Source organism: Pezoporus flaviventris, unplaced genomic scaffold (assembly GCF_033815535.1).
Source record: "Pezoporus flaviventris isolate CSIRO_AGI_PZ_B2104156 unplaced genomic scaffold, CSIRO_AGI_Pfla_v1 ptg000047l, whole genome shotgun sequence".
In the NCBI taxonomy this organism is placed as follows: Eukaryota; Metazoa; Chordata; class Aves; order Psittaciformes; family Psittacidae; genus Pezoporus; species Pezoporus flaviventris.
In genome coordinates, this window is record NW_026892595.1 from 4,304,352 (window position 1) to 4,313,031 (window position 8,680).

At 36.3% G+C, this 8,680-nt stretch overlaps 1 long non-coding RNA gene across 1 annotated transcript; it reads right to left on the minus strand.

Moving 5' to 3' along the window:
• Window positions 1-314: 314 nt before the first annotated feature.
• LOC133276811 (uncharacterized) lies at window positions 315-7,832 on the minus strand. Its single transcript, XR_009746009.1, has 3 exons — window positions 7,768-7,832; window positions 7,587-7,654; window positions 315-711 (listed from the first exon to the last, which is right to left on the minus strand). It is a non-coding gene; the product is annotated as an uncharacterized LOC133276811 (long non-coding RNA).
• Window positions 7,833-8,680: the final 848 nt, after the last annotated feature.

The following is an 8,680-nucleotide window of genomic DNA, read 5'->3' on the forward strand; positions in this document are numbered from 1 at the left end:
TAGATCTTCACTTCAGATTGAAATTTCAGATGTATGCAGATTACAAATGCTGGCTGATCTATTATTTTGCCCTCTTGGCTGCAAATTGCTTTTGTGCCACTAGGCACCCAGGCACAGTAGTGCCGCTTTAGCCATTGCTCTGCATGGATGGCCAAAGGAGGAGATGCTACATTCCTACACAAGCAAAAACTGTTCATGATGGAGATTTATTTATATGTGTATAAAACAATGCAAACCACACATCTGTTGAGGCATTTCACTAATAACGAGAATATCCCTTGCATTCTTCTGAATGTGATGACCCAATTGACGTGTTGATTTGCTTAGCATCTGCTGTGATGCTGGAGGAAGAAAATGCCACAAAACCACTGAAATGACAAAATAGAAATATAGGTTGGAGGGGATTTCTTTCACTCCAATCTCCTGCTTGAGGCAGGCCTGTCACCAGCAGCAGATCAAGTCAACCATGGCTTTGTCTACCCTAAATCTTTAAAATCTCCTGGGATGGAGATTCCACAGTCCCTGTGCTGTCTTTCCTAGCATTTCTTCATCCTTTCAATAAAAAAAAAAAATTGTCTGTTTTACCAAACAAAACCTACCAAGCTGCATTTTGACTGCTGCCCTTGACATCCTGCTATGTGCTCTGTTACAACTGAGAAGAGTTTGGCCCTCTCATCTTTGTAACTACTCTTCAAGGAATTGTTGGAAATCCTGAGTAAATAAGGAAAGTCTGTGTTACTATATTAGTTAATACATTTGAAAGCTTTCAGATTAAATACACCAGACCACAGCTATTGGGGTGAGGGCCTCATTCATATGAGCTTTTCCGAATCTCCCAGCTGAGATTCATCCTACAGTGAAGAGCTCCCATCAGCAAGACAGTTCTGCAATCTCCATCAAGACCCAGCAGAAAGAAGACTTCAGGTTATCAGTATCTGGTTCTGGAGGTGACTGACTCTCATCACAGCTGGCATTAGTTAACTCAGCAGCTAGGGAAAGCTGCCTGAAAGTAGGTGGAATTTCATGTTTTACATCAAATTTGATGCTTTACATACAACAGTGCAGGAGATGCTGCACTGTTCCTCCCATATTGCATAGAAGAGGAAGGTAGAGCTTAACCTGTTTGAAGTGTTAAAATAGCCAAGGCCAGCCTGGGTGTCATGTGTTGCTGTTGTTCTTACTACATTAAGAAAAAATCCACAATTTTCCTTTCTTTCCCTTCTATTTTCTAGATATTTCACATGTTCCTCAAAAATTGCATCAGGTTTTATTTCCTTCTAAAATGAGAATAAGATCATCAGAAACTAATTAGATCTGGTTCTAGTGTAAAACCACAATGGAAACTTTTCTGAAATGTCAAAGCTGCTATAGTTATTACTAAGGGAGCCAGAGTAGTTTCCAGGCTTTGTGTTATTTCTTTTCTTACCATTTAGGTTTTTTTTTTACTGGGGTCTTTGTTGTTGCTTTGTCGCTATGTCTAACATACACAACAATAGTAAAACATAGTGAAAAAGGCTATTATGTATCCCCAAACCATGTATATCACTCTCACTTTTATTTATTTTTCAAACACTGGGAGTAGTCCTGACTGTAAGAGTCGTGAGCTTTGGTTAGAAAACAAATGAGCACATTTGTCTTTTTTTATCACTCCAAGATGTCTTAATTAATAAGTATCCAGACTATCACAAATAGCTGTGCTGCTAGATTAATATTTCTATGGCCCCTCCACTTGGTTGACATTACTTGGGTAAGGGCTAGTTTTGCTTTGGTTGGAAGATGTTGACTTGGAAAAAAAGAAACTTGCAGGAATGGGCTACTTGTGGTAGAAATTTCCCCCCCCCTTTTTTTTTTTAAGATTTTTTTTCCTTTCTCATCATTTCTTGATGCAATTTTGATCTAAAAGTGAGAGTGGAATGATGAGCAATGTCTTGTTATTTGCTAATAACAAGAGGAATGAATTGAAGTCCCCTCCAGTTCTCAGAGGGAACCTGAGCTAAATCTTGTGTCAGTGTTGTCTCTCACTTTCTTCCTAAAATTCCGACCCAGGCATGGATATGGTGACTGGAAGCTAGACTGCAGCCTGAAGAAGGGCTCTATCTGCCTTCAAATAGACTCCTAAATCACAAGACTAGAAAAGGAAGTATCTAGTTCAGTGTCCTCCCTGTAGATGGGATTAAGTGATGTGAAGTCATTCTTCACAGATGTTATTCTAATCTGTTCTTAAAAGCCTTCAGTGTAGAGTCCACACCTCTGGGGATTTCTGTTTAAAGCTTTAAAATTTTCTAAACTAAACTCAGATAACAGTTGCTAATTTGGGGATTTTTTTGGTTTTATTTTTTACAGGAAGTAAAAGCAGATATTCTCGTCATCCAGATGTGAAAATGAATTACAGATAACACCAGGCAGAAAACTGGACCTTCCCATAAACCAGATATTTTACACAATGGATGTGCACTTTAATTCTATCTTAATGAAAATGGCAACAGTTCACAACTGTTGATGGTATTTTCTGTAACATTAACCTCTACTGTAGCAATTTACATTAAAGACAAGAGTGCGTTTTTTCCTGTACATGTCCTACAAAGAGTTCTCTCCACACGTGTCATGTGTTTTTCAAAGCTAACCACATGGTTGCGTGTTTCCTATGATTCTTTCAAAAATCTTGCAAAAGATTTCTCACAAAACATGAATGAATTAGCAAATAACTGGAAGGGATTCAGAGAGTAAACAAAAATAATGAATGGAAAGAATTGTGGATGTTCATCTTGTATTTTGAAATTGCATTAGCTTCCAAGGGAAAAAAATGAGGACAGGTTGTAAACTGAAATAAATTTCAGTGTCAGCGTCTTTAATGATTTTATTGAAAAAAATGCCATATTAAGTATTTGCTTTGAACTCAAAAAGTCTGAACACATGGGATTCTTGTTTATTGTCATTTAAAAACAAACTGAAAAATCTCCAAACTCAAACTAAAATGTCTACTGTGAAATTCCAGTAGAGGATGAGAAGTGATGTACCTAAACTTTCTAGAACCATGAAAATCATCAGAACTTATTCTTTGCATGAGAAAAATGTATGTTAATTGCTATAATCACCTCATATTTGTTTGGAGGGGCTATGTAAAACAATGTTTATACTAGTTGTAGATCTGTTTCTAAGCTTATAATAAGGAGGACTTTACAAGACCTGCGAGAGCCAAGGAGTAAATTCACCTGAACTGTTAGGTCTCTTTGCCACTGTACCAAATGGTATTAGCCAAATGAGCAGATTAACTGCTGGCATTTTAGACTGACTTCCACCTGAATAATTTTCTGGGAGAAATGGGCTAGCATGTGTTCTAACTACCTCTTGCTGGTTAAGATAAAGCCAAAGACGTTGAAATAAATGTAATTTGTTTTTTTTACAAGAAATTAGGCTTGATGTTGTTGGCTTAATTATTTACTTTCATTAATTATTATTTATCTCAATTTCTCTCCATGTATCCTCTAAGAAGACTTAAAATACTTGCTATAGAAGGATCTTCCTGCTCAGCAAGTATACTCCCCCTTGCCATACTCTGACATAGACTCATAGAATCACAGAATGGTTTGGGTTGAAAGGGACCTTAAAGATGACCTAGTTCCAAGCCCCCTGGCATGGGTAGGGACACCTTCCACTAGAACAGGTTACCCAAAGCCCCATGCAACCTAGTCTTGAGCACTTCATTTTAACTCCTTGTTCTATGCTGTCCTAAGAACAGTTAAAATAATTGCTATTTTTCTGTGCAAAAATATGTGGTTTAGTTTACTCTGAAATAGATAGTTTTAATACCCTTTTAGTTCCTGTTTCGTGACACAAACTCCTTGCTGTGGTCTGCATTGTCTGTATCAGCCCTGAAAATGCTTGTTTACCCCTTTTTGAATGAAGATACAATATACTGAGACATCGCAATAGAATTATCAAGAAGGCAATTCAGCAGTTGAACCCATAAGAATTTTTTGAATAATAAACCTGACAATAAACCTAGCAGAGGTGTTTTCCAGAAGGAGGACAGGCATGAAGGGAGGGAAGACGAACTAGCAGGCCTGTGTATAAAGCAGAGCAACAGATAGACAAATGGATATCATAGACAGGGGTATGTTATATTTGTAGTAAAGCTTTTCTAGGAACTGATCACAGGATTTGACTCTTTACTTTTTTTTCATTTTCTTTCCATTGTCTCCTGTATTGATTGTGTACATATACCTCAGAAAACTAGTCTTCTAGCCTGGACCCATTTAACTGCTAAGGACAAATAAATGCAAGCAAGAATAATTTGCTTCTAGCTTTTGTACACATGATTATTTATAATAGCTACAAGTGATCAGGCTATGGTGCCTCAAAGGGTTACTATGTAGAAGCTAAAGCATGTCAGCTGATTCTAAGTGCTCCAAACCATTTGCAATCAATGACTAAAATGGTGCTTCAAGCTAAGGTATTTCACTTGGGAGATGTAGTGGGACAGCAGCATACATATTTCACTCACCCAGGCTCAGTTAATGAAAGGTAACTCGTTAAGCTGCAGTCATCTGATTACTTGCAGTATGAATGCATAGATGAAAGCAGGCACAGGCCAGCAAAAAACCAGGTTATCTTTAAAATCACAGACCTGAAATTCTGTGTTCTGGGATTTAGTATTAGAAATTGTCAGAAGCATTCACCCTCCCTCTTTTTAATCCACAACTTGCAGACAAATCAGTGTTTATTAAAAGGTTTTGGCTGTTATTCTGTTGTTGTTGTTTCTTTTTTTTCTTTTTAGTTCTTCAACTATGATTTCCCTGTAATATGATCAAAAGCACAGTCCTGATCAATTCTACAGTAGTTGAAAAGTCTTCTCCCTCAAGATCCATTAGGAGATTTTGTTTGAATGACATTTGGATGAGTAGAATGCCTATCATATTCTACTCTTTATTTTGCTCTTAAAATTTTTATCAAGTCAGAGGCCAGAAAAGTATAGAAATGGAAATACTTTAAAAAAAAATAAAAATATTGTTTTTCTGATCATCCCATGGATCACATAACAAAAAGAATATATCAAAACTGCCATCTTCCTCCAAAAACAATTATCACAATTTTACAGATGTCTTTAACACTCTGTGACCTGGGTGACCAACTGTGAATAACAAAGACCAAGTGATGAATAGCTGGAATGATTAGTTTGCAAACAAATCATCAGCTGAGTATCACTTGTCCAAACTATTCACCAAATATTTATAGGGTAAGAAAGTAGCACTGCTTCATGAATTTGATTAGATGTGACAGTTGGTATGAGTCAAGGAGCTGATATAGATGGTGAGCCAGATTTAGTGTGATACCCAAAAATGAAGACAAGACATGGTTTCTCTGGGGCCTTTCAACTGCTGATGTAGCAATCAAACCAAATATGAAATCATCCAACTTTCATGGACCCAATTTTATGTAGATGAGGATAGTCTCTCACAATGCAGTCCAAAAACCTGAGATTTTTACAGCAGGCACCTTAAATAACAAAGTCTTTTATGATTCATTTTTTCTTTACTAATCTCAAGTTATTCTGGCCACATTAACCCCTGGATGTGTGTCTCATATTTGAAAGAGAGTTTTGGAATATTTTTTCCTTCTACTCTCCTTCTGGAATTTTGGACGTATGTCTCAATGTAATATCACCCTCAATCTGAACTGAGATGTTCTTTCAGATCATGAATGAAGTTACTGTGAAAAACTGAATGCTGCTCACAGCTCCGGTGTGTTAGTAGGAAGCTTCCCTTAGGTTGCAGTAGCTTATATTACTATCCTGCTAGCAGTGCCTCAGTGGTGTAGAAATACTTTTTTGTGCTAATATAGAGCTAATCTGAATTGTTCAGAGGATAACACTGGTAGCATTATCTTTTCAGTAAAAAAATAAAAATAAAAATTGTATATATATATAAAGAAGGAAATTTTGGTATTTCATAGGAAAGCTCAGCTTTACAGTGCAAAATTGAAAGACAATGCATTTTTGACTGGAACCCAAAGTATTTCAATTAAAATATTTTTCCACTGGTTTTTTTTGGGAATCTTAGCTTTGATGGAAAAATCTTTCTTGAGATTTCAGATTTTACAACACATTTTACAAAATAATTATTAGAACTATTAAAATCTGGACATTACTTTTTACTTTGCCTCCCTGGGCTTCTGCCAGCATGGTGATTCTGAATTCAGTAACTTACCAGTGGTAATAATAGCACAGTATAATAGAAAATTGTAGTTTTATCTACATTCGTTTGCCCACAATGTTTTAGTTGAGCAAAATTTTGCTTCCTCTTGTATGTCACCTTGTTTATAATATGGAAAACAAATTACGCAATTGCTGCGTAACTGCTTCATGAAAGGCCATGCATGCTCCACTCAGTTAGAATCCGAGTTTGTTCTCACACCAGGTGTAGATGGGTAGAATGTTCAATGAGACACAATTTCAGTCCATATGAATGGGTGAGAGTCCATAAAGTTTATAGACATAAATATATGCAAGCAGCTCGTTGGAGATTTCCTTATAGAAACCTTCTGCTCCATTGGAGGAATTCTGCATTTAGCCAGGGCTTTTGCACCTACTATCTTTTGTCCTGGAAATTGTCTCCAGATTCACAACTGCTATGATTAAGGCTGGCTGGGAAACTGAGTGCTTGTTTAAGAGAAAGGATTTATGCAGGAAATCTGAAAACACAGGATCATACACTTGATGGTCCAAAGTTCATGCAGGCCATTTTTGCCTCTTGGACCAGAGCCAATGCTACAGGAAATGATAAAAATTTTGAGTTATTTGGCCTCAGAACTCATACTAATCTCTGACAGTGACAACCACAAAATGTATTATATCTTCTAATACATTTATTTTTGTCAGTTGCGACCAAATATATTTCCAATATTTGTAAGATTGTATATATATTTATCTACACACACAAAGTTGTGACCTGTGTAACTTCCTTCTGTGGTCAGTTTTCCAGTAAGAGCTTGTAATCAGGATGCATTCATAGCAAAATTCAAAGGAAAAAAAGCCCTTAAATTCTCAAACTCCAACAAATCCTGAAGTAGTTTTTATGAGGGTATGTTTAATTTAAAACGAAATGCGTACATCATTTGTGTTCAGATGGCATGGTTGTTTTCAGTGTTTGGAGGATGATATTTATAAAGACTATTTTAAGCATTTAACTGTTGTGAAATTCAGTTTACTGACGCCTGCAAACTTAAGTCCTCCCTGTCGTTAATGGAGAGAGATCAATATATCCAGATGGTGAGTCTGAACTTCTCTGGAGGATATTTAATGTAGGATTATGTGGATATCTTGTACTGTGTCAAAGTGGGATTTTTGTGGGGGTGGGAGGTGGTGGGTTTTGTTTGGGATTTTTTTCTTTTTTTCTCTTTTAATGGCATAAAGAATTCTTGTGGATGAGTAAAGTACAGGAAAACATACAGTAATTTTGTATGTCTTTGATATAATGTGAGAAAATACAACCCCTCTCTGCAGCAGGATTCTTTTGTGGGCTGATGCGCACAAACTGTGGTTAGTGACTTGAATCAAGTACAGTCCCTGAGGTAAGAGAAATGCTCACCCCACATAGACGACGTTCTTGACATCAGCAGAAGTCCATGTGCGAGTATCTTGGATCCTCCAGCAGATCTGAGACTGAAACAAGGGGTTATGAAAATTGCCCAGGGACATAAACCAGATTTTTGTTACAGGAAATATTTAAGTTTGAGAAGTTTTTCTTAGAATTAGTAACTTCAGCTTACTTCCTCTTTTGGTATCACAGTTTACACCACTGTGACTGTTGCCATAGATGTGGAGTGCGGTTGTTTCCATGGTAACTGTGGTGTGCCATAAACAAACAAACTACACAGAGATAACTTGAATATCATTATTCTATGCTACTGTAAGCAAAATGTAAATAATAATTGAAAGAGGATGTGAACAACATTTAGCATTTTTTATGGCATATTCAAGTTGGGTTTTTTAAATGCACATTTTAATGAAAATCCAGCAAGGCAAAGTCATCAAGTCTTTAGAAAGTTTTGAGATAATAGTTTGCAAATCTTAAAATCCCAGTTCTGATTTCTCTTTTCCTCTGATCGTGTAACTTCACCTCTAGGCCTCAGATTTCACTGGTGTGAGAAAAGTATAATAATATCTACTTGCCTTTAGAAGTCAGATGAGATAGTTATTGTTCAAGGATTTATTTAAAATAATTGCTCTTATTATTATTTATTACTATTATTAATCAAGCTACTTATTTGAATGGCGAAAGAAGAATCCAGAACATATTCCTCATTACACCAAATCTGTTAATTGATGTAGTAGCAGTCTTACCTGTAAACTGCATCTGGTTTAAATGTGTAAATTGCATATGTCCCAGCCTTCTTATAGCCATAAAATATCAGTCTTATCATTTTCAGTTGTTTAAAGAATATAATTTTTAAAATACTTTAAAATATTGCAATTAAAGCAAACAACTATTTTTATTTTTTTTTTTTTTATTTCAGCTATGCAAGCCACAAATCAGACCTGATTGCCACCACAGTCCAGTTAATGGCTTTTAAAACTGTTCGTGTCTTTGGATCTCAAATTAGAAGAACCTGGTTTTAAGATGGTCCAAGCATCTATGTCCAATTCTGTATGCGCATGTGGGCTTAGAAAGAGAGAAACAGA